The sequence below is a fragment of the Tursiops truncatus genome, chromosome 11 (assembly GCF_011762595.2).
Source record: "Tursiops truncatus isolate mTurTru1 chromosome 11, mTurTru1.mat.Y, whole genome shotgun sequence".
Taxonomy (NCBI): Eukaryota; Metazoa; Chordata; class Mammalia; order Artiodactyla; family Delphinidae; genus Tursiops; species Tursiops truncatus.
Genome location: NC_047044.1, coordinates 47,077,328 through 47,104,329, shown reverse-complemented (window position 1 = coordinate 47,104,329; position 27,002 = coordinate 47,077,328). Strand labels below are relative to the sequence as shown.

Sequence of the window (27,002 nt, the reverse complement as noted above, 5' to 3'; positions counted from 1 at the left end):
ATTATCTGATGTGGATTTTAGGAGAAACAATATTTCATAGTTGTAGTTCAGAGAAAACAGGTGTAGCTTATATTGATTGCTTTGTGATACGGATTTATTGAAAATTCTTTCATGAGACATGAATTCTACTTTTAATTTTGCTGGAAACTAATTTCCAGTTTGAAGGCATTGGTCATTCTTTCTTTCATTGTTCTTTGTGCAGTGCTTACCATGAGAAATTAGAGTTTGAGTGTGGCGAAAAATTGTATCTGTTACATTGCTGAAAAATATTTAGAGTCTATCAGAACTACTAAAGAATGAAGATAGTATTTTCTTCCTAGCAGATAAAGGAGGAATTTAGGGAAAAAAATGTAACTCTTCTAAGTTGACTTCTATTTTTGAAGTTATTGGTTATCCCCTAGAAAATGAAAGGGCTGAAGTGAGCTTTATAAAAGTTGTTTCCACTTTTGAGGAAGTTAATGCAGTTGGGTAACAGTTTGTGGGGCACATACATATTACAGCATCTTCAAGAAGAGACTATCAAGTACTGAAGTCTTGGTATTCAAGTAACTCAACCCCCTGGAATAGAGTCAAAGTAAATCTGCTTTAATACCAAGTTCCTCTCCATAGTGAATATTTTATTGTGTGTGGTATTAAAATTCATGAAAAACAGTAAAGCCACAGGTTCTGTGTTATTTATTTGTATATATCTCTTCATTACGTATAATGTTGAACACATAGAAGAAAACTAACCCAGGAGATATTTACCTTAATGTTCTACATAGACTCATATGTTAAGAGGCTTTTTTTTTTTTTTAACTAAGAAGTATATTTTATTGTCATAGCCAGAATGTGAGTAGCATGTTTATATATAAAACAAAGTTTAAAAAAGTAACAGTTATTCATATTGTGTGCAAGAGGGAGGAAGGGAAGGAGAGAGAGAAAGAGACAAACACTAACTATAGGGAGAGGAGGTGTGTGTGATAAAGTTTCAAGAAACAATACATACTCCATATGCTGTGTACTTCCATTTTGTTAAAATGCAAAACAAAACAGCAAACACCATAGGTGAAGGTTGCATTATTTATAATTGGTATCCTGGAAGAGTGTGTCCTTACCTTCCCTCCCCTTTCCTTCATCATTCTTAACCATTAGTGCAATGATTTGAGATTGTGAGGGAGGTTTTTTTTGTGTGTTAATTTATGCTGAAAATTCCCAGGACACAATCAAGTATTTAGAAGACTAGCATAATGTATTTAGGTCTTTGGGGAACTTTTAATCATGAATCTGTTGAGTCTCTGCTCTGTGTAAAGCAGTAAATTATTTAAATGGCGTGTCTTTTAGTCAATAGGGATAATTTGTTCCAAGCAGTCTTCACTTTCTCCAAATAACTGAAGACATTAGTATAGTAAGGCCACAGTTCCTGGGTAATGTGTCTTTTTTAAAAAAAAAAATTTATTTAGGCTGTGCCGGGTCTTAGTTGTGGCACGTGGGATCTTCATTGCGGCATGGGGGATCTTTAGTTGTGGCATGGGGGATCTTTAGTTGCAGCATATGGACACTTAGTTGTGGCATGCATGCGGGATCCAGTTCCCCGACCAGGGATTGAACCTGGGCCCCCTGCATTGGGAGCATGGAGTCTTACCCACTGGACCACCAGGGAAGTCCCAGGGTAATGCGTCTTGACAGTTAGGTAATCACCTTGATTTTTTATTTTGGAATAGGTATGTTACTTTCATTGTACGATAAGCAGTGGGTGCATCTAGTAACAAATTAAATGTACAGTTTAGAAAGAAAATATTCCTACAAAATATTTTCTGATTAATGACATGTTAAAAAATCAGATTCTGTTGAGTATAAAGAACTGAAGCCAATATGTGTTATCTCATAGTGTCAGGAACTATGTTCTCTCATGTTCCACATGAGAATTTTCCGGAAAAGGAAAATTAGGAATTATAACTAATAATTTTATTGTAAATTTTAAGAAGTTAATGAAAAACTTTAATGTATGTATGTGTATGTATATATGTATACATCAGGAGAGAAAGAGAAGTATTTCAGACATCCAGAAAACTACAGAAACTATTTTGGTAAATATCTGTTACCCACTGTATTAAGTCTTAACATTTCTTCCCTGACTTCTCAGCGCATATGGAATAGCCATCAGTCACTTAGAGTTGAGTCAGGTTAATCATTATGAATGAATACTAATTAGTGAGCTATGCTGTGCCTCACTTACTCTTACTCAGTTCCCTTAGAGCTAAATGTAGCATATTCTTCTGATTCATCCCTAATGCTACATGTTTCTTATTAATGTACAACAGTGAACCTTCCTCTTTTGTCCTCTTATTTAAAACAGCTGTGGAAGAATGGAACAAATTTCTCAAATGAGCAGCCTGGATTTACATGTTACTCCTATGGGGCAAATGCGGTATTTGTGACTAATAGTTTTATTCCAGTTTACTGCAGATTATAACAGTGAAAAAGAAAGACTGAGATTTTGCATTTTGGAGCTGTCTTTTTCTGGTTTGGACAAGTTATTTAACCACTCTGTTTTGTCAATACCTTTCCCATAGGGAAGCTCTGAGAATTAAGCAAGCTAATGTAAATTTCTGGCATACAGAAGTTGCTCAGTAAAAGGTTGCTTTAATATCACTAGCCTTTTTTCAAGTGGTTGAACTTGCTGAAAGTCTGATTTCCAGATGAATGGGGTCATTTCTGCACAACAATATTCAAGAGTTCTCTTCACGTCCCTCCCCCAAAAAGCAGATTTAACATTAGATTCATCATCTAACTCTTAGAACCCCAGCTGATTGTTTTCATAATACTTCTGGTTTATTTTTTTACGTAAGGTCTGATAGGCACATAACAAATGCTTTGTGAGCCTTAAACTAAGTGAAAATAGATTGTTCAGATGAAAGGTATGTGGATAAGTCAGTTTTGGGGCAATTCTAGAGAACTCTTGCCAGAACTGGTATCTTTGTTTTGGTCTTCAGAGACTATTAAATATGATCACTGAGTCATACTTGCTGTTTTCTCTGTCCCCTGGCTATTTCTCTTAAGACCCTGAAGCTTGGCCACCACACGCAGGATGTTTAAAAGGCAGCGTAGGCCTTAGCCCAGGAGGAGTTTGTTTATTTAAAGAAAAATAATTAAGTTCAAACATCCCTACCATGTCATAGCTAGTCTAGTCATGTTACAGTTAGTGAGTTCTTTTGATTCTCTCTGGTGGTCACGGTGCCTAAAAGGTAACAGATAAATGTGGAAGTAGTTAAACTTTTTCTGAGATTACTTGGAATTTTATAATGTAATCTCAAACAAATCCCTAAAGGAGTGGGAGGAAAGGGAATGCCATTTATTTTGCTAGTTGTTTTTTAATGGGACTCATATAATTCAAATCTTTCACCACTTCTTTCTAGGGTTATGATACAGATGATTTAAAAACAAAAGAAAAACTGAAAAAAAAAAAGCCACGCACACTATGGTAGCTATATCTTCATTAATTCTTTGAAGTTTGGACCATAAGAATCTTTTAAAAGAGACAGTATAACTTCATAGATATTTAGATACAAAGATACGAAAATTGATTACATTTGTGTTTCAAATGATTATCATCTCCAAAATTTATGACTGACTTATCCTTACATATTCTCTGCCAGATGAGGAAATCCGAGGCAGATATTTTGGGCTTGCCTGGGGTACCAGGGTGTATCTCTTTAATTAGATAACTTTTAAAAACCAAGTCCTAAAGGAAGTGAAGGAGGAATTAGTACAAGTCCTGAGGCACTGAAGTGAGAACATGCTTGATGTGTTTAAGGAAAGAGGTCAATGTGCCTAAAATGGAGTGAACAAGAGAGAGAGTGGTAGGAGATAAGGTTAGAGTTGAGGAAGGTAAAATCAGATCGTGGTCCTTATGGTCTTTGTAAGGATTTTGGCTTTGAAACTGGTGAGATGTACTCAATTAGAGGGTCTGAGCAGAAGAATGACATGATCTGATTTTCTTTTGAAAAGGACTATTCTGACTGATTTGTTGAGGTGAGCAAGGGAAGAAGCTAGGAGATCAGATGGAGAACTATTACAGTAATGCAGATGAGAAATAAGGTGGCTTGGACCATCATACGAGTGGAGGTGGTAAAAGTGGTCATATTATGGATCTCTTTTGAAATTGGAGCTCCCAGGATAAATACCTAATGAATAGTGATGAATAGTTCTGCGCATGAACTCTGGTTGATCCTTTTTTAATGATGTTAAGGTTAATCACTGGGTTCAGGTTTTGTAGCCTGATTATCCATTATAAAGTTTCCCATCAACCTTTTATCTAATGGTTTTAGCAACCATTGATCAATTTTTAGATTTATTATTTCATTAACTATTACAAAATGGGTATTCTCTAATTCTGTCATTCCTTCTACATTTATTTTTTGGAATCCTATAAAAGAGGGCTTTCACTTACTGACTGCCTGGTTACTCTGGGGGTACCTTTCATATAAGAAAGGCTGGATAAATACTTGATTCTTTTCTATTATCAATTTTCAGGATAATTAGTTCTTGCTCTAGTGACAACCAAAGATGATGGATTTTTTAAAAAATACATTTAATGTTTCAGTCAGTGGTAGTCATTATCATTTTGATGTTCAAAATGTCATTATCGTTTGATGTTCATTTGACTTTAAAACGTGTCTTCAAAGTAGAAACTATGAAACAAGATATATTCTGAGGAGTCTAACTTGCATGCCTGTCCTTTCCAACTTGCTTTCTCTTTTCTCTGTAGACAACCGTTTAAAAATGATTTTGGTTTATTCTTCCACCGCTTGTTGAAAGGAAGAAAAGCAGTTCTGTAATAATATTTGTATTCCTCCCCCCAATTTTTTTTACTAAAAGAGCAGCATTTTGTGGAATATTAATTCAGCTACAGGATGGGAAGTAGGGGGTACTACTGGGTTGCTTGAGGGTTATTGTTGAGATCAACTTTTCACTCCTTATAATAGATTTATTCTTATATTCCTAGCTGTCTCCTCAAAGAACATACATGTTTGCAAAAGAAAAAGACCCTCACCCACACTATTTGGCAATATTTAGGAAGATCACACGTCCAGCAATTCCCCTTCTAGGAGCCTTTCCCAGAGGTTGCACTAATAAAATTACAAAGTAATAGATGCCTTTATTCTGTTCCTTGAAGTTCGGGGACCATGTCTTGATTGTCTTTTATTTATTTATTTATTTTTTTGTGGTACGCAGGCCTCCCACTGTTGTGGCCTCTCCCGTTGCGGAGCACAGGCTCCAGACGCACAGGCCCAGCGGCCATGGCTCACGGGCCCAGCTGCTCCGCGGCATGTGGGATCTTCCCGGACCGGGGCACGAACCGTGTCCCCTGCATCGGCAGGCGGACTCTCAACCACTGCGCCACCAGGGAAGCCCTTGATTGTCTTTTAATTATGGGCTTTGTTTGTTGGCGAAAAGAAACAATACTGATGATGTAGTTGGCATTAACATTAATGGTGTATGTGTGGAAGAAATGGCATTTTGAGACTGCCATTTTGACATACTGTCAGGTTAAATATTTCATCAATTAACATTAAATCATTCATAAAGTTATTCATTCTTTCAATGAATATTTACTGAACACTTAGGGCATGGCAGTCATTGTCTTAGGTGCTCGAGAGATACCAGCAAATAAGACAGAAAAAAATCTCCTTTGGAGCTTAGGTTTCTTATAGATGTGAGGGAGAAGCAGACAAGCATAATAAATAAGCAATTAACTTACTGTTTTCAAATGTGCAATTTTAGGGAATTCCCTGTCAGTCCAGTGGTTAGGACTCGGCGCTTTCACTACCTGGGCCTGGGTTCCGTCCCTGGTTGGGGAACTAAGATCCCGAAAGCTGCACGGTGCAGCCAGAAAAACAAAAAACAAAAACAAAAAGCCAAATGTGCAATTTTAGGGTTCCTTTTCTATGTCTTCCTTTCCTCTTTTTCCGGTCTGTAAGTGGCATCCTTAGGAATTGCAAGAGTGTGATGGGTGAAAGGGATTGAGGACTGAAGCGGTTGTAGATTTTTATACTGAGAATGTGTAGCATAACTGTATAATTGTGGTCCCTCCCACCTCATTCTCAGCCCAGTTAATGTTTTTTATTAGAAGGTTGCTTAAGAACTGTTTTGATAGTTCCCTCTAGTCACTAATATTTAGATAATTGTCCTTAAAGATTTTATATTTTTGTTATAATATGTTCTTAATTACATCTTTATTTCAGAAATGACCATTAAGAAGTAGATGCCCAGATGCCAAAGTAATGAAACAGTCAATTTGTCATAAAGTAAGATGCAGCTGTGGCTTTTCAACCAGATTAGTAAGTGTGGCCAAATTTTTTTTTTAACTTTATACTTACTTTATCTACTTTGAAAAATATTTAATAAAAAATATAGTGGACTTTTAAAAAAGTGTCAACTTGTATTTCTGTTTTTCCTTTGGGTTGTAGAACAAATTCTAGCATATATCTCTAGAAAATGTATGTCTTTGCTTTACTTTTTTAAGAACTATAAAGTTAATATTATAAAATTTTAGTTTTGAGGAAATATATGAAAAAGAGTCACTATAATAATGCTCTCCAAATACAGCCACTCTTACAGTTTTTGGATATTTGTTTTCCCTTCTGGTCTTTGTTCTACACATTTAAAAAAAAAACAAATTATGGTCATAGTGTTGTAAAGAGTATGCTTCTTGTATATCTTTTAAAATTAAATTTGTTAAGATGTTTCTTCCTGGGAATAAAAATACCCTTCAGAATAGTGTTATTGGAGTGATGAAAATGTTCTAGAATTAGGTGGTGGTGATGGTTGTGTAACTGAATTTTACACTTTAAAGGGATGACTTTTATGACATGTAGAATAGCTAAAAAAAAAGGTACCCTTCAGAATATCAAATCTTGGCAAGAGTAAAACCCAATTAAGTACTAATGTCTTAGAATATGAAAATGTGCCACTCATTATTATGTACTTAGCAAAAATGATTTGATAGTAGAGTATTTTTATAATACAATAATACATTTTATAATAAATATTTTAATGAAGATAATAACATACTTTTATTATTTGAGACTTAATATTTCTTAAGCTTTGTTAATACCAAATGTCATAATAATCTAATGTACTATGCTAGCATTTTGTAACTTTTCATTTTCAAAAGGCTTTCTATTTGAAACTAACATTTCAACTTTTCTACCTGAAATTTTTTTAGGGACAAAATTGTATCTATTTTTCTCAGAAGAGAATTCCACAAGGTAAGACATTGTTAATATAGTAATAAAACAAATATGGTTGAATATAGGCTTAATTGCTCTGGCTTTTTTTTTCTTTTTATCCTTTTCCCTTACTTATTTCATATCTTTTCTGGATTATTACAAGATTCTCACAATTTGTTAGCTATTCCTTTACTACCTTAGAATTTGCTAGCAAGACACAAGTCATCTTATTTGAAGTTAGGATTAAAAGGGTATGATTAAAGTAGTCACCTTGAAACTCAAATACTGCTTTTCATAGTCACAGCTTATTCCTAGCATCCTTAGGAGTGGGTTTGTCCATTTTGAGAAAAAAGTTCTTTTCTTTCATTGGGGCCCATTTACCTTTTACTTCAATGCGTAGTACTATCTAAGTGACATTAGGGAGTAGTGGGTTCATAGAAGCTCTCTTAGAGGCTTTAAGTTAAAGGAGATTATTTTGCAATGCTTCCACCTATGGAAATTGTGTAGCTCCTATATTTAGTTTAAAAAGTGGAATGCTTCCTACCAGCTAGATAATAAGAGATTGAGTAACAGGTAGTATTAAAGAAAAAAATCCTGAATGATCACCTTGACAATGGATTTTAAATCATCATTGATGTACATTATTATTCTCTTTAGACTTCTGAAGGATGAAATGTTCAAGTGAGTAGATAGTAAAATTTCCTTATCAGTGTGCCTACCCTATGCCAGATACTTAAAATCAATTGCTTGGCAGCATTAAGAGCTTACTTTGGTTAAGTTTTCTCAGGAACTTTTGGCATAGGTAGTAGTGGTCCTTGCAGAGTAATTCAATCTGTCAACTGGAAATGCTTATAAAGTGAATTATTCAGATCAATAACTTTCTCATTTTTTCTCCTTTTTCAGTATCCTATGTCTTGAGGGTAACATTCACCCTCAAACACAATTTTTCCACCTGCTTTTGAAACTGCCACAGATTTAGTTAATCAAGTCAGTTTTTATCCTGATAACTGAAAATAAAGCGTTAAAATAAAGGGGATCCACTAGCTGATAAGGAGGAAGGGAGAGCAAATTTCCAAGTTTTCATTTACAAGTTTCTTGTGAAACTCTTTTGCCCTATTTTTTTCTTCTACTTAACAGGGGGTTAAGGGAGGGGATCCTAGAACCTGTGTATAGCACTATCTGATCTTCCAGGGCACTACTCAAAGGCATTACTTCAGGAGAAATCCAGATCCTTCTTTTCCTGGACCACAATGCTTAAAGTAAAAACAAAAACTTCAAAAAATTTAATCTTAGTGAACTTGATCTGTTACATCTTTGTCACTGTTCTTTTGGCAAATAAAATGTAAATCTCAGACATCAGTACAATGTATGTTATGATACAATGATGATGAATTATATTGTCTGTACCCTTAGGGTTCCCCTGTACCTGTTCAATAAATATATATTTTTGTACATACCAGGTGCTTTCATAATTTTTTTAGAGTAGAAAATAATCTAAAAAAGATTATTCACGTTTATATAGTATTACCCTGCTACACAGTTAAAGGTATTAAAGGGACAGTGACAACTTAAATTATTGTTAACCCTACACTTAAAAATGGCTGAAATGGTAAATTTTATGTTATGTATATTTTATCACAATTTTAAAAATTACTGTTTAGAATTTGGGGCAGCTTTGTTTGTTATGAAAGAGGATGGCTTTGTCTGAAGTACCAGTTTGTTGTTGTTTTTGCCTCTGTCAAGAGGCCCTCTCCTGCCACTATTCTTCTAGGTCCCAGTAGCCACACTTCCCTTTACCCTTTGGACTGTGAGGTGGTAACAGCTCTAGCTCTCCACTGTTGCTAAGCTGGGGGAATTCCCCCTTAACCCTACCATAGTTGTGTAATACAGGTTTAACTTCTGGTATCCACTATTGACAGTTCAAAGACAAAGGAGTAAAGAAATGCAGAGAATTTCATGTTAACTAGTCCAAAATTGTATCTCAAAACATGTTGCTGCTTATGAGACACAATGTAATTTAGATGCATGCAGAATTTAAAATGCACAAAAATTTGCATCTTTTTATACTAGCTATTGTACCTTGTTTTGGAGTGCCATTTAAAAAGAAAACTATCAAGCTGAGAGTTGAAGAAAAAGTAATCCTTACAAAATACTACTATACTCAAATGGGAACATGGCCTGAAGTGTCAGGGTGATGATAAGGTCCCACAGACAACCATGGATTTAAATAAAGCAGTAAGAATTCCATAGATGGGAGAAAGGCCAGGTATCTAAACAGTCACATGATTATCTTCTCCAATATTGAAGTACCAGTTTTTAACCTCAAGTACAGGAGTATTGAGTTAATGATATTCCTCAGTTTGTGTCATACCCATTTATCACTGGTTCGTTAAAGGACTGTTCTTCCATTTTCTTTTATAACTAGTCCCTATACAAATGACCTTTAAATGTGTTTGGTGTGTATTGTTTTGTTTATATCTTATAAAAGGTTTTATTATTTTATGTGCCTGTGTTTTAATTATACATTAGGTCTTAATCTAATTCTTATAGTCCCCTCCACCCTCCTCCGTCTTATTTTTTTCTAAGATCTGACCATGTTGCTGAGTGTTCTTCTAATTTGTTTTGTCCATCTGGTACACTGTATTCCAGGTTGTTTATTAAAACGAAGCTATTAAATGTAAAATTTCTTAAATGTGTAAGGCACATAAAATGAGCATTTACGAAAAGGTCAATTTGTGCTTATTTCTTAATATTAGAATTGAAGTTGAGGAATGCGAATTAGATCCTGTGGAAGATTAGAGGAAATATAAACATCTGTTTAGAAGGCTGTCTATCTAGGAGTCTGTTAGAACAGTCAAAGAAAAGAACTGTAGGGCCTAACAAAAACATATTTTTTGTCTAGAAACAATATATTAAAATGCTTAGGTCTCAGTGTTAGCTGGTAAAAAGCCTTATGGTTGAAAGATAATACCAGTAATGTTAATAGAACCTCCCCATTATCTGTTGCTTGTTATTTTCTCCATTAAATTATATATGAACGTTCATCTTATTTCTTTCTATTACTTCACTGAAGCAGAATCATGTTCTGTGAATTTCCATCACTGAATCTAACACAGAGTAAGAACAGTACAAATGCAAGATTCTAAATTTGGGATGCAGAAAGACAGTTTCATCTATGGTAAGCACAGTATCAGCAGAAGTAACTTCTCTCGGATCCCCTAACTAGAAATTGTCAGAAAGTGGGAAGTTTAGAATGTCCAAGTCTGTGGTGATGATATGCCTTGTAGTCGAGAAGAGGGGAGAGGGGAAAACTCCTAGGAGAGGATAAAGTGGGCCCTGACATTACATTAAGGAGGATAATGACAGCACTGATCAGATCAGGGATGGGCTTCTATCAGGTCGAAAAAGCTAACAAGGTACCTTCTGGGAGCACTTTCTTTTTGTGGAAGGGGGATCTTAGGGGCACTTAGTTCTGGAGGCCAGGCAGAAATGTGGAACTGATTCAGTAGTAGTGGAATGGAAAAGGGTAAGGGAATTCACATTTGCTAAAAGGCAGTGTTGAGGCTTTTTGAAAGAAGTAGTTATTTACATGTCAACACTTAAGTATTTGTAAAATCTTTGCTGGGAAGACTGGACCCTCTTGATATTGATTTGGTATCCCATACATTGTTGAATACTCCCCACTCTTTTTAAAAATAACAATTCAGGTAACATAGTCCCTTTCTCTGATTTCTTAAATTTTTGAGTATTTTGTATGGCATAATAATTTCATGATTTTTACTTTGTTATGTTAACACATGCCGTAAGTAGGACAGATAGTATTATCATTTTACAAATGAGGAAACCAGTAGCAGAATTAGCTTTAGATTCTTTTTACTAATCTACACTGCCACCCTATCAATGGATATTTTGCTCCATATAGAAGGTGTAATTACAAGGATAGTTTTAACATGAAAGAAATGTTTCTAACCAAAAAGAACCTCATAGCCTGAGAAGTTTAAAAAACACACATATACAAACAAAAATAAAACCAATAAGTAATGTAGATGGTATTCACTTAACCTTAACATTCACTGAAACAGCACTTAATAAATTAATATGGATTTTGTCCATCAGTTATATAGAAAATTATTTCATAAACTTTCCAACTTATAACAAATACCATAAATTTAAATTTTTTTAGTTTTGAACATGCCTGTTAACTATACTTAAAAATTAGGTGTTTAATTTTAACAAGTGGGGATTAGAATCCTTTTGTGGGTATGGAACAAGCAGTTTGATCTCACATTATTTCAGAATACGGTAGTCCCTCCCTCCCAAATAATTTGTTTGCAGTATGAAAATCAGGCAAACTGTATTATAAACCTGTATCTTTTATCCTGAGAGACTTACTTTGGTTCAGACCCAGCTTTAGTGGTACAAGCACAGATCAAGATTGGTTTTGAGTAATCCAGTGCTATCCTAGGTCATTCTAAGTCTGGAGGGTCCTCAGATATACTAATCATTTGGTCTCAATACCTAGTTTACTTTAGAGCCTGTGGAAAGATTTCACATGTAGATGGTGGGATAAAGGGATACAGATCAGCTCATAATCTATTAAATAGATTGGAGTCATAGCACTTCGAAGCTTAGCAATGTTTTTGTTGTTCAGAAATAGGCTATGACAGGTCTTCTGACTGATTTCTTATTATATATTAAGGCTTCAGATGTTACAGTTCAATTTAAGTAAATTTTAACTTTCAAAAATGTGGATAGCTTCATCATTTTATAAAAGAATACAGTTATTTCAGATACATTTTTGTTTCATGTTCCATTCTTCCTTAGAATTCCATATGAGCTTCCTTGATTTTATTTTTTAGCCATTTGCTTTTAGATTAAAAAAAAAATAAAAGAAAGAAAACCTCAAAATAGGTTGAAACTCGACACAAATTGCTGCCACAGAACAAAAGTGCTGATCAAGTTAAATCAACCCCTGCAATGTGTATTGAAAGGAAAACCTCTCCTCTCTCCCCCAATTTGAAGAACAAGCATATTCCCTGCCAAGAAGGGCTGACTTTAAATGGAGCAGCTGTCCATATTAGGAGCATAGGGTTGCTAAGGTGACCATGGCTGTTTGGAGAAGAATGCAGCTGAGAGGGCAAGTTCTTGATGTGTGAGCTGAGGGAAGGAATGTGGTGTGATTGTGCATCATTCCTCGTAATCACATGCTCACAAAGTGCTGTGTGGGCAGCATGTAGAAACTACAAGTCTGAGTGCTGGAGCTTGTGTGTGGTTAAAATCGTTTTGTTTTCATGTGAGCCAGAGACTTACAGTTTAGGTTGAAAACATTTATCTTGTATATATATGTGTGTGTTTTGGGTAAAGGGAAGGATGTTTTTGATGGTGGATGAAATGGGAATGGATTTATTTTCCTTGATGGACATATACCTTCATATTGTTAAAAAAATTTATCTTGGGATAAATGTTCTTTCCAACTCATTCCTTTCAGTCATATATACAGTGTTAATAGTTTCCCAAGTGCATGAGGTGTTCCTTGTAATTGCGTTTATTTCTTTTCCATTTTTAATTTCAGAATTATTTGGAAGTCCTAAGAATATGTTGTCTATTTGCTCCATTTCTTCTTCTTTTTTAAAAGTCCTTACTATTTCTCCAAGGGATATATTATCTTAATATATTAACTGTTTCTTCCCTAAAGCATCCAAAGATAGGTTCTGGATTTTGGTAAAAAATATGATTGAAGGAGCAGTGGGAAAGGTCAAAGAAACATCCCACTTACCTGAAACACTATTTAGATTTTACCACGGGCATCATTGCTAATATTTGCAATGAGATACAGACACAAATGTTGATGCAGACACTTACTGAACCATGAGAGTGTGTTTTTTAAAATTCTTGTTTCCAAGTCCCTACAATAACGTGTTGATCTTAAGTGACACTATAAATATAATATTTAAGATGTGAAGTAGTTGGAACATTGACAGCTCTGTGTTACATTAGCATTATATTATTTTGTTCATATAGTCTACTGGCTTTGACATGATTGCTCAATTGAATTATTTTTAAAATATGGAGGGAAATTAAAAGATTAAAACATTTGATCTTTGGATTCAGTTGGTTAGTTGACATATTTCATGTATATCTTGATAACTTTTGATGACAGCTTTCTCTATAAGCTGTATCCTTTCCTCCCAAACACAGTAGAATATAATTGGTTTACATATATACCTCATAATAGTCCTTAACTTTAATATAGTTAAATATGTTTTTTTCTTTATAGTTTATCTTAATCTTTCCTTAACTTTAATATAGTTAAATATATGGTTTTTTTCTTTATAGTTTATCTTAATCTTTTCCTATTCAGAGGTCATAAAGATATTCTTCTCTATCAACTGAAAGCTTTATGGTTATACTTTTTACATTTAATTCTTTTTCTTTTGTGGTACGCGGGCCTCTCACTGCTGTGGCCTCTCCCGTTGCGGAGCACAGGCTCCGGACGCGCAGGCTCAGCGGCCATGGCTTACGGGCCCAGCCGCTCCACGGCATGTGGGACCTTCCCGGACCAGGACACGAACCCGCGTCCCCTGCATCGGCAGGCGGACTCTCAACCACTGCGCCACCAAGGAAGCCCTACATTTAATTCTTTAATCTCTCAATAATTGATTTTTGTGAGAGGTATGGATTATGAATTGATTCTTTCTGTATGGAAAATTGGTTATTCCAGCACTGTTTATTGAAATAGTTCTTCATTTCCTTCCTGATATGCAAAATTCTCTGTTTCATAAATCAAGTTTTCATATATGGGTGGTTTCCTTTCTGTACTCTTTCTTCTGTATCTTTGGTCTGTTTGTCTACCTCTGAATTATTACTGTAGTTTCTTAGATATCTTCAGATACTCATGGTTTTGTTTCCTGTCTTGTTTCTGATCTCAAAGGAAATGCTTTCAAATGTTACCATTTAAAATTACAATTGTAGATTCAATAACAAAAAAAACAACCCAATCGAAAAATGGGCAAAAGACCTAAATAGACATTTTTCCAAAGAAGACATGCACACGGCCAGTAGGCACATGAAGAGATGCTCAGCATTGCTAATTATTAGAAAAATGCAAATCAAAACTACAATGAGGTACCACCTCACACCAGTCAGAATGGCCATCATTAAAAAGTCTACAAATAACAAATGCTGGAGAGGATGTGGAGAAAAGGGAACCCTCTTACACTGTTGGTGGGAATGTAAATTGGTATAGCCACTGTAGAAAACAGTATGGAGGTTCCTCAAAAAACGAAAAATAGAGTTGCCAGATGATCCAGCAATCCCACTCCTGGGCATATACCCAGACAAAGCTATAATTCGAAAAGATACATGAACCTCTGTGTTCATAGCAGCACTGTTTACGGTAGCCAAGACATGGAAACAACCTAAATGTCCAACAGATGAATGGATGAGAAGTGATGTATATATATATACACAATGGAATACTACTCAGCCATACAAAAGAAGGAAATAATGCCATTTGCAGCAGCATGGATGGAACTAATGATTATCATACTAAGTGGAATAAGTCAAAAAAAGAAAGACAAATACTGCAGGATATCACTTATATGTGGAATCTAAAATATTACATAGATGAACTCATCTACGAAACTGAAACAGACTCAGATACAGAGGACAGACTTGTGGTTGCCAGTAGGGAGAGCAGGTGGGAGAGGGAAGGAGTGGGAGTTTGGGATTAGCAGATGCAAACTATTATATATAGGATGGATAAACAGCAAGGTCCTACTGTATATATCGCACAGGGAACTATATTCAATATCCTGGGATAAAGCATAATGGAAGAAAATATAAAAAAGATTATAACTCAGTCACTTTGCTGTATAGCAGAAATTAACACAACGTTATAAGTCGACTATATTTCAATAAAATTAAAATCAAATTACACTTGTAGTTTTTTTTTTTTTAAGAGAAAAAACCCTCCTTTATCAAGTTAAGGAGGTTTCATTGTATTCTTAGCTTGTTAAGGATTGTATTTTGATTGTTTTAAATCATGAATAGATGTTAAGCTGTTATTGATAGGCTTTTCTGTAACTCAGAATGATCAAATGTTTTTCCCCTTAACCTGTTAATGTGGTCAGTTACCTTGATTTTCAGATTAGGCTAACTAAGCATTGCTGGGATAAACCCAATTTAGTCACGCTGGATTATCTTTTTTATAAATTACTGGATTGATTTGCTTATGCTTTGTATAGGATTGTTTTTTACATCAGTGTACATGAGTCTAGCCTGTAATTTTCTTTTTTCATATTGTCCTGGTTGGATTTTTTTAAAAATCTCTTTTTTAATGATTATAATTTTTTTAAAATTGTAGTAAAATACACCTTACATAAAATTTACATTCTTAATCATTTTAAAGTAGTTAGTGTTAAGTATATTTACATTGTTCAGCCAGTCTGCAGAACTTTTTGCAAAACTGAAACTCTGTGCCCAATAAAAAACTCTTCCACATTTCCCCCTCCCCATGTCCCCTGACAAACACCAGTCTACTTTTCTTTTTATGTGTCTGGCTGCTCTAGTTACCTCTTATAAATGAAACCATACAGTATTTTTATTATCTTTTTGTGCCTGGCTTATTTCACTTAGTTCATCCAAGTTCATTCATGTTGTAGCATGTGTCCAAAATTTCCTTTTTAAGGCTGAATAATATACCACTGTATGTATAAAACATTTTGTTATCCATTCTTCTGTCAATGGAAAGTTATGTTGCTTTCACCTTTTGACTATTCTGAATAATGCTGCTACGAACTTGGACGGGACGTGCATATATCTCTTTGAGACTCTGCTTCAGTTCTTCTGGATATATAACCAGAGGCAGTATTGCTGGATCAAATGGTAATTTTATTTTTAATTTTTTGAGGAACCATCTTCCTGTTTTTCACAGCAGCTGTACCATTTACCTTATACCAGCAATGCACAAGGGTTCCAGTTTCTCCACATCCTTGCCAACACTTTGTGTTTTTTTTCCCCCCAATTTCCTGTTTTTTTTGATAGTAGCCATCCTAAGGGTGAGAAGTAATAGCTCATTGTAGTTTTGATTTGCATTTCCCTAGGGACTAGTGATGTCGAATATCTTTTCATGTTCTTGTTGGCCATTTATACATTTTCTTTGGAGAGATGTCTAATCAAGTCCCTTGCCCATTTTTAAATTGGGTTATTTGTTTTTGTTGTTGTTACGCTGAGTTGTAGGAGTTCTTTATGTAGTCTGGATATTAACCCCTTATCAGAGATACGATTTGCAAGGATCTTCTCCCATTCCATAGGCTACCTTTTCATTCTGTTGTTTCCTTTGATGCACAGAAGGTTTTAATTTTGATGTAGTCCACTTTATCTGTTTTTACTTTTGTTGTCTGTGGCTTTGATGTTATGTCTAGGAAATCCTTGCCAAATGCAATGTCATGAAGCTTTTTTTCTGTTTTCTTCAAAAAATTTTATAGTTTTTAGGTCTTATGTTTAGGTCTTTAATCCATTTTGAGTTAATTTCTATATACGGTGTAAGGTAAGGGTCCAAGTTTATTCTTTTGTGTGTGGATATACAGTTTCCCCAGCACCATTTGTTGAAAAGACTGTTTCTTCCCCCACTGAATGGTCTTGGCACCCTTTGTCCTGTTTGGATTTTGATATGATTTAGAAAGTGTTATCCTTTTTTACTGTTCTCTAGAAGAATTTGTTTAAGGTTGTAATTATTTGTTGTTCCTTGACTATTTGGTAGAACTTACCCATAAGAAAATCTGGGCTTGATACTTTTTTAGTGGAAAGATTTTAAACTATGGCTGCTAAATTTTTTTTTTTTTTTTTTTTTTTTTTTTGGCGGTACGCGGGCCTCTCACTGTTGTGGCCTCTCCCGTTGCGGAGCACAGGCTCTGGACGCACAGGCTGCGCGGCATGTGGGATCTTCCCGGACCGGGGCACAAACCCGTGTCCCCTGCATCGGCAGGCGGACTCTCAACCACTGCGCCACCAGGGAAGCCCAGCTGCTTAATTTTTTTAATGATTATTCATCTATTCAGGTTCTCTCTTTTCTTTTATTTATTTATTTATTTTTCTATTTCTTTCTTTATTTAATTTAATTTATTTATTTGGCTGTGTTGGGTCCTCGCTGCTGCGTGTGGGCTTTCTCTAGCTGTGGCGAGCGGGGGCCACTCTTCGTTGCAGAGTGCGGGCTTCTTATTGCGGTGGCTTCTCTTGTGGAGCACGGGCTCTAGGTGCACAGGCTTCAGCAGTTGCAGCACGCAGGTTCAGTAGTTGTGGCTTGCAGGCTCCAGAGCACAAGCTCAACAGTTGTGGCGCACAGGCTTAGTTGCTCTGCGGCGTGTGGGATCCTACTGGACCAGGGCAAGAACCTGTGTCCCCTGCATTGGCAGGCTGATTCCCAACCACTGCGCCACCAGGGAAGCCCAGGTTCTCTCTTTTAAATGGTCAGTTGATTTGTCTTTTAAAAATTGATATATAATTCATATACCGTAAAATTCACCCCTTTAAAGTGTAAAATTCAGGGTTTTTTTCCTAAAGAATAATCACAAAGTTTTATAACTGTCACCACTATTTCCAGAACATTTCCGTCATCCCAAAAAGAAACCCCATACCCATTAGCAGTTACTCCCCATTCTCCCTTCCCTCATCCTCTGACAACCAGTAATCTGCTTTCTGTCTCTATAGAGTTTTCTGTTCTGGGCATTTCCTATAAATGGAGTCATATATGGCCTTTTTTGCCTGGTATCTTTCACTTAGTGTGATGTTTTCAAAGTTCATACATGTTGTCACTAGTGTTAGCACTTCATTCCTTTTTATGATGGAATACAGTTCCATTGTGTGGATATACCACATTTTGTTTATACATTAATCAGTTGATGCATATTTGTATGGTTTCCATTTTTTGGCTGTTATGAATAATGATGTTGTGAACCTCCATGTACAAGTTCTGTGTGCACATATGTTTTCAAATTTTGGGGGTGTATACATAGGAGTGGGCCTCCTGGGTCATATGGTAGTGCTATTATGTTTAACCTTTTTAGGATCTACCTACCTGTTTTCCAACTCAGTTACATCATTTTATAGTCCCACAAGCAGTTTATGAGGGTGTTTCTCCACATCCTTGCCAATGTTTACTGTTGTCTGTGTTTTTGATTATAGCCATCTTAAAGGGTGTGAAGTGGAATCTTATTGTGGTTTTGATTTGCATTTTCCTAATGACTAATGATGTTGAGCATCTTTTCAGTTCTTTTGGCCATTTGTTTATCTTCTTTGGAGAAATGTCTATTCAAATATTTTGTCCATTTTAAAATTGTATATATATATATTTTTTTAATTTTTGGCGGCGTTGGGTCTTCATTGCTGCGTGCAGGCTTTCTCTAGTTGCGGCGAGCAGGGGCCACTCTTCATTGCGGTGTGTGGGCTTTTCATTATGGTGACTTCTCTTGTTGCCGAGCATGGGCTCTAGGTGCATGGGCTTCAGTAGTTGTGGCTCATGGGCTCTAGAGTGCAGGCTCGGTAGTTGTGCCACATGGGCTTAGTTGTTCCGCGGCATGTGGGATATTCCCGGACCAGGGCTCGAACCCATGACCCCTGCATTGGCAGGCTGATTCTTAACCACTGCACCACCAGGGAAGGCCCTGGATTTTTTTTATTGTTGAGCTGTAAGATTTCATTATATATTCTGGATGTTAGGCTCTTTGCAGATATATGATTTTCAAATATTTTTTCCCATTCTTTGGATTGTCCTTCCACTTTTTTGATAATGTCCTTCGAAGCACAAAAGCTTTTTATTTTGATGAAGTGCAGCTTGTGTGTTTTTTCTCTTGTTGCTTGTGATTTTTTTCTTTTTTTTTTTTTTTTTTTGCGGTACGCGGACCTCTCGCTGTTGTGGCCTCTCCCGTTGCGGAGCACAGGCTCCGGACGTGCAGGCTCAGCGGCCATGGCTCACGGGCCCAGCTGCTCCGCGGCATGTGGGATCTTCCCGGACCGGGGCACGAACTCGTGTCCCCTACATCGGCAGGCGGACTCTCAACCACTGCGCCACCAGGGAAGCCCTTGTGATTTTTTTTTTTTAATTTATATTTTTATTTTTGGCTGCATTGGGTCTTTGTTGCTGTGCGGGGGCTACTCTTTGTTGCCGTGCGCGGGCTTCTCATTGGGTGGCTTCTTTTGTTGCAGAGCATGGGCTCGAGGTGCACGGGCTTCAGTAGTTGTGGCACTCGGGCTCAGTAGTTGTGGCTCACGAACTCTAGAGCGCAGGCTCAGTAGTTGTGGTGCACAGGCTTAGTTGCTCTGCCGCATGTGGTATCTTCCCGGACCAGGGCTCAAACCCATGTCCCCTGCATTGGCAGGTGGATTCTTAACCACTGCGCCACTGTGGAAGCCCTGCTTGTGATTTTGGTATCATGTGAAAGAAACTTTTGCCTAATTAAAAGTCATGAAGATTTATGTTCTCTGCTAAGAGTTTTATGATTCCTAACTCTTAAATATAGGTCCTTTATCCATTTTGAGTTAATTTTTGTGTATAGTGAGGCAGAGGTCCCACCTCATTATTTTATAGTTGGAAATTCAGTTGTCCCAGCACCAGTTGTTGAAGAGACTATGCTTTCCACATTGAGTTGTCTAGGCAACTCATTGAGCTGTTTCTTGTTGAAAATCAGTTGACTAAAAATGTATGGGTTTATTTCTAGATTCTCAATTCTGTTCCATTTGATCTCTATGTCAGTACCACACTTGCTTATTTGATGCTTGATGATGGTAGCTTTGTAGTAGTAAGTTTTTTTGTTTTTTTTTTTGCGGTACGCTGGCCTCTCACTGCTGTGGCCTCTCCTGTTGCGGAGCACAGGCTCCGGACGCGCAGGCCTAGCGGCCATGGCTCACGGGCCCAGCCACTCCGCGGCATGTGGGATCTTCCCCGACCGGGGCACGAACCCGTGTCCCCTGCATCGGCAGGCGGACTCCCAACCACTGCGCCACCAGGGAAGCCCTTGTAAGTTTTGAAATCAGAAAGTATGAGTCATTTCTTTTTGAATCATTTTTAACAGATTGTATTTTCTATATTTTTTCAAAATATTCCTAATTCAAATTTATTGCTGTAAAATTGTCCATAATATCCTCTTATCAGTTGAATCTCTAGCATCTGTAATGATGTTCCCCTTTTTTTTTTAGTTTGTTTTTTTTTTTTACTCAAATAGTTTTTTCAGAGGATTATCATATTAATCATTGTTTTAAAGAATGAGCTTTTGACTCTGTTGATCATCTTTTTTGTAAATGTTTTCATACTTCTAAGTCCTGCTGTTTATTATTTCTTTCTACTTTCTCTGAATTTTTAGGGTTGTTTTTTGCTGACCTTTTAAAAAAGACTTTTAAATTTGCATTTTTAGTCTGTAAATTTGCCTTTAAGTAAATTTGCCTTCTTACCTGCTTCCCCACATGTTTTGATATATAATATTCTTGGTTTTGTTCATTTAAAAAAATTCTTATTTGCTCCATGAATTATTTAGAAGTGTATACTTAATTTCAAAATATATAACTTTTAAAATGAAAACTTTTATTATACAGTTCTAAGTTGATTTCATTATGGTCAGAGACCATAATAAAATTTGAGAGACTAATTTTAAGACCTAGTATATAGCTAGTTTTCATAAATGTTCCATGTGCATTTGGAAAGAATGTGAATTCTCCAGTTTTTTATTACAATACTATGTAATATGTCCATGAGCTTATTAATTGTTCAATTCACATCTTTAATGTTTGTCTGTCTATATTTTGTTTTGGATTTTGGTTTGGTTTTATTTTGGAACTTTTCTATCAGTTTCTCTACTGAGAAAGACATGTTAATGTCTCTCACATAATAGTAGGTTTGTCAGTTTCTCTTTGTTGTAGATATGTTAATTTTTATTTTATTTATTTTGAGGCTATGTTATTAAGTACTTACAGATTTAGAATTGTTCTTTTTGTTGAATTGAACTTTTTTATCATTATGAAAAGGCTTTCTGCGTAAAGACATTTTTAGCCTTATGGCTTTATTACTGTTGTTGGCTATTTGCTTGGATTAATATAGCTATTCTAGCTTCCTTTTGATTGTTAGTATTTTCCATTCGTTAGTTTTTCATTGGTTCTGAGTTTTGGTTTGTATTTTGTAAATAGGGTATGGTTGACTTGTGTTTTGGTTCTGATTGATAATCTTCATTTTTTTACTGGAGAATTTCAGTCTTTTGTGATTGCTCTTAGATTTGGATTTATTTCTGTCTTTGCCTGTAGTTCTTATGTTTGTCCTACTCCCCCTTTCTTCCATTCTTCCGGTTTTTTGTGTGGAGCTATGTGTGTAATGCCTTCATTGAGCATGCTTTCTTCTCATTCCATCCCACCCCACAGCATCTTGCACACATGCATGCTTATTTATAAGTTAATATATTCTTTATTCTTTTAGTGTTTTTATCTGTATATTTTAACATGTATCCTTTTTTTTAAGGAAAAGTCTAAATCAGTATCTTTAACCTGTTCCTGAATAACATAATTTTAAAATGCTGATTGTCCTCCCAACCTGGAACACCATCCTCTATTGTTATAGTTTTGGAATATTTCTCTCCTGCATACATACATATTTATAGACAAATTATTGTTTTAGGTAGTCAATCTTTGTTTAAATTTATTTACTCTTTTCTTGGTTCATTATCCCTTTTTGTATTTGAGACCTTCCCTATGAGGTAATTTTTTTCTACCTGAAGTACATCCTTTAGAATTTTCTTTAGTGAAAGCCTTTTAGTGAAAAGGACACTTTTTTGTTTGTTATCTGAAGATGTCTTTATATCGAAATATCCCCGTTCTTGAAAGATAATTTCTCTGATGTCTCTGTGTGTAGAATTCTAAGTTTTCTCATTACATTGAGGTCGTTATTCATGTCTTTTGACTGTCAGTGTCACTGTTGAGAAGTATAATTGCCCTTTCTTTGCATATCTCTTTTATTTATTTTTATTTATTTATTTATTTTTGATTGCATTGGCTCTTCGTTGCTGCGTGCAGGCTTCCTCCAGTTGCAGCAAGCGGGGGTTACCCTTCTTTGAGGTGCATGGGCTTCTCATTGCGGCGGCTTCTCTTGTTGTGGAGCACGGGCTCTAGGCACGTGGGCTTCAGTAGTTATGGCACGTGGGCTCAATAGTTGAGGCTCGCGGGCTCTAGAGCGCAGGCTCAGTAGTTGTGGTGCACGGGCTTAGTTGCTCCACAGCATGTGGGATCTTCCCAGACCAGGGCTTGAACCCTGGGATATATACAGGGAAGTCCCTGTATATATCTTTTATTTGACTGTTTTCAAGCCTTTTTGCCCCCCTTTGGTGTTCTGCAGTTTTATATAATGTATTGAGATGTTCTTTTCTTCTACTTCATTATTTTATTTTATTATTTATAATCCTACATGGGATTCTTTGGGCTTCCTGGATCTGAGGATATCTTTGAATAATTATGTTAAATTCTTGACCTTTATCTCTTTGAGTAATGCCTACTATTTTCTTTATTTTTGCCTTCTACAACTGTTTTAAAAGGTATAATTTTCTCTTTTTTTCCCCCAAAGGACAGGTTTTCTTCAGTCCTTAAGGATTCAGCTCCTTACATGGGCTTTGGCAGAGGTCATGAGGCAGCATCTGTAAGTCTAAATCAGGATGGGGTTTATGGTTTTTCTGGGCTTTATTAGAATGACTCTTGACTTCCCTGTTGTCAGTTATACAACTCACACAGCAGTGTAGTTTCACATACAGTTTGGAAACCATGTAGGTATTATAGACTCTCACTTCATAAATGTCTCTCATGCCTCTTCTTTTTTTTTTCTTTTTTTAATGTTTCATTTTATTTATTTATTTAAAAATTTTATTTATTCATTTATTTATTTTTGGCTGCATTGGGTCTTTGTTGCTGCGTGCGGGCTTTCTCTAGTTATGGTGAGCGGGAGCTATTCTTTGTTGTGGTGCGTGGGTTTCTTATTGCAGTTGGCCTCTCTTGTTGCGGAGCACGAGCTGTAGGCATGGGCTTCAGTAGTTGTGACGCATGGGCTCAGTAGTTGTGGCTCCAAAGTGCAGGCTCAGTAGTTGTGGCGCATGAGCTTAGTTGCTCCGCAGCATGTGAGGTCTTCCTGGACCAGGGCTCGAACCTGTGTCCCCTGCATTGGCAGGTGATTCTTTCTTTTGTTTTTTTTTTGTTTTGTTTTGTTTTGTTTTTGCGGTACGCGGGCCTCTAACTGTTGTGGCCTCTCCCGTTGCGGAGCACAGGCTCCGGACGCGCAGGCTCAGCGGCCATGGCTCATGGGCCCAGCCGCTCCGCGGCATGTGGGATCCTCCCGGACCAGGGCACGAACCCGTGTCCCCTGCATCGGCAGGCGGAGTCTCAATCACTGCGCCACCAGGGAAGCCCTGGCAGGTGATTCTTAACCACTGTGTCACCAGGGAAGCCCCTCTCATGCCTCTTCTATATTTCCAGTGATCAGCTTCTTAATGGCCTTGTCCTTGGGTACATATCTGTTGCAGTTAGTACAGTGAATATGCTGCAAGAGGCAGCAGCCCTTTTTGGCATGACCTTTGTTCCTTCTTTCCTTGGTCATTGGAGATGAGGAGTTTATAATTCCAGTTAGACATACATTAGACCTTTAATTTGTTTTCCATGTTTCTCATCCCTTTTCATCTTTTTCCTTCTCCACAAACTCATATAAGAACTGGCTTGTAGTTATAAATTCTCACAGGAGATTTTTCTTCTTCCTTTTACCAGCACTAAGATTAAAGAAGGCAAGTTTGCTTGCCGTCACCTTCTGCCAGATAGGTTTACTGCTCATTCAGTTGTATGCCTTTTGGATTTTCAGCTAAATGCAAGGTTCTTTGATTACATCTCCGTATTCGGAGTCTCAGAATATGTATCCTGTCTCCAGCACTCTGTAGTTTTCAAAGCGTTGCTGTGAGGTAACATTAAAGTCAAGAGCCACCTTCCATAGTGTCTGTATGTTTGTGCCAAATTAAGAAGTTTAAAAATATTAAAAAAAAAATTTATACAGCATTTTTTTTTAATAAATGTATTTATTTATTTATTTATTTTTGGCTGTGTTGGATTTTTGTTTCTGTGTGCAGGCTTTCTCTAGTTGCGGCGAGCGGGGGCTACTCTTCATCGCGGTGCACGGGCTTCTCATTGTCATGGCTTCTCTTATTGCGGAGCACAGGCTCTAGATGCACAGGCTCAGTAGTTGTGCCTCACGGGCTTAGTTGCTCTGCGGCATGTGGGATCTTCCCAGACCAGGGCTTGAACCCATGTCCCCTGCATTGACAGGCAGATTCTTAACCACTGCACCACCAGGGAAGCCCTATACAGCATTTTAGATTCAGACAGTCCGGGCACCTAATCTACCATGTTGCCCGAAATGGAAATCCTTGATCCATTTGAAATAAATATACATTTTAGATAAGGTTTATGTAAGAAATATGGCACTCCAATCATCAAGCCTCCATTAAAAAAAAATCCTTGGCACTAAGTTTGGATAATTCATCCCCTTTTACTTGCTCAAGCTAAAATAAAATGTTAAAGGGCTGTGTGTTTGTGTGTGTGTCTGTGTGTGTGTGTGTGTGTGTGTGTGTGTATGTGTAAGTAATAGTCATATATATGATACTTAACATATTTATTTTTAACATTTTTATTGGAGTATAATTGCTTTACAGTGGTATGTTAGTTTCTGCTTTATAACGAAGTGAATCAGCTATACATATACATATATCCCCATATCTCCTCCCTCTTGCTTCTCCCTCCCACCCTCCCTATCCCACCCCTCTAGGGTGGTCACAAAGCACTGAGCTGATCTCCCTGTGCTATGCGGCTGCTTCCCACTAGCTATCTATTTTACATTTGGTAGTGTATATATGTCCATGCTGCCACTCTTTCACTTTGTCCCAGCTTACCCTTCCCCCTCCCCGTGTCCTCAAGTCCATTCTCTATGTCTGCATCTTTATTCCTGTCCTGCCCCTAAGTTCTTCTAGGTTTTGTTTTGTTTTTTTAGATTCCATATATATGTGATAGCATACAGTATTTTTCTCTTTCTGACTTACTTTACTCTATTTGACAGACTTTATGTCCCTCCACCTCACCATATTATATAATATATTTATATTATATAATGTTAAAATATAAAATAATGTGTATATTTGATTTTCTGATTTAACCAACTACAGCTAACCTCAGGTCTGTTTTGATTTAGATAAGATGGTTTCTGCTAGGCTTGCTTAATAACTGTGCCAGTGGAAACAGTAGTACTTATTTTAGGTTGGGAGCCCTGCTCAGGTAGTAGTGAGGTAGGGGAAAAGGTAATTATACCCAGGTATTCTGAATTATGATAAAAGAATAGTTTTTCCATTCATCTCCTTTTTAATGCAAATGATTAAGTGGTGGGGAGGGGGAGGGGGGCGTTGGAGGGTGGGCAGGGCAACATTATAGGCCACCTTTGTCTTACAGATTGATTTTACAAGAAGTTTGTTAGTGGACTGTCAGAACAGCTGTATGAGGACACATCAACCATGACTGCATTTGATATGAAACATAAAAACTTGGTTAGGATTCTTCACCTTAAGTTTTTTCTTTTGGGAAAGGTGATACTGGTAGCACCTTTGTCTTACAGAGGCTTCTGCTTTCCTTGAGTATTGCAGCTTGCTTTGTCCTTGAATCCACGGAGCTGAGTCTCCCAAAACAGCCTTATAGCTTTCCCTTTCTGTTGAGAAAAACCTCTGAAAAGATTCCTCTTCTCTGAATCTGTTAACAACGATATGATTTTTTCTTCTTTTGTTTATTAATATGGAGAATTACCTCATCTTTCCTAACATTAGACCAACCTTTGATACCTTATGTTACCGGACTCAGTTTGCTAATATTTTAAGAATTTCGCGCTAATATTCATGAAGGATATCAGCCTATAATTTTTTTTTAATATAGGCTCTGCTCTTTTTTGGATTTTAGTGTCAAGGTTATACTAGTATCAGAATGAGTCAGAGAGTCTGTCATACACAGTGAAGTAAGTCAGAAAGAAAAAGACAAATACCGTATGCTAACACATATATATGGAATTTAAGAAAAAAAAATGGCATGAAGAACCTAGGGGTAAGGCAGGAATAAAGACGCAGACCTCCTAGAGAACGGACTTGAGGTTATGGGGAGGGGGAAGGGTGAGCTGTGACGGGGTGAGAGAGAGTCATGGACATATACACACTAACAAACGTAGTAAGGTAGATAGCTAGTGGGAAGCAGCCGCATGGCACAGGGATATTGGCTCGGTGCTTTGTGACAGCCTGGAGGGGTGGGATAGGGAGGGTGGGAGGGAGGGAGACGCAAGAGGGAAGAGATATGGGAACATATGTATATGTATAACTGATTCACTTTGTTGTAAAGCAGAAACTAACACACCATTGTAAAGCAATTATACCCCAATAAAGATGTTAAAAAAAAAAAAAAAGAATGAGTCAGAGAGGGTATCTTCTTTAACTGTTCTTTGGAATACATCATGGAAAATTATTTTTCTTGAACATTTGACAGAATTCATCTGTTTAAGCCATCCAGGCCTAGAATTTCTTTACTGGAGGATTTTTTGATTCCTGATAGTTTTTTTTTTTAAGATTATAATACTATTCATATTTTTATTTCTTCTTGAATCATATTTGGTAAGTTATTTTTTTCTAATTTAACATGTTTTGTTACAGTTTTGCTTGTAATATTTTCTTATCTTTGGAATCTAATTTGGAGCAGTTTTCA

The 27,002-nt window shown here is 36.7% G+C and overlaps 2 protein-coding genes across 11 annotated transcripts in view; both read left to right on the top strand.

The window, feature by feature from the left end:
* The window catches only part of YEATS4 (YEATS domain containing 4), a 145,342-nt gene extending 122,461 nt beyond the window's left edge, over positions 1–22,881 (top strand). Inside the window, exons 11-14 of one of the 3 annotated variants that reach the window (XR_012324612.1) lie at positions 6,228–6,323; positions 7,211–7,253; positions 10,288–10,392; positions 22,810–22,881. The gene's annotated coding sequence lies outside the window, so the exon portion shown is untranslated. The remainder of the gene's footprint in view (positions 1–6,227; positions 6,324–7,210; positions 7,254–10,287; positions 10,393–22,809) is intronic. The other 2 variants (XR_012324613.1, XR_012324611.1) reach the window with 2 other exon arrangements.
* FRS2 (fibroblast growth factor receptor substrate 2) overlaps positions 6,229–27,002 on the top strand; it is a 78,504-nt gene continuing 57,730 nt past the window's right edge. For 3 of the 8 annotated variants that reach the window (XM_019952430.3, XM_019952428.3, XM_019952433.3), the window contains exons 1-2: positions 6,229–6,323; positions 7,211–7,253. The gene's annotated coding sequence lies outside the window, so the exon portion shown is untranslated. Of the gene's footprint in view, positions 6,324–7,210; positions 7,254–10,288; positions 10,393–10,415; positions 13,887–22,809; positions 22,882–27,002 lie in introns of those variants that run through there. The other 5 variants (XM_019952432.3, XM_073789237.1, XM_073789236.1 and 2 more) reach the window with 5 other exon arrangements.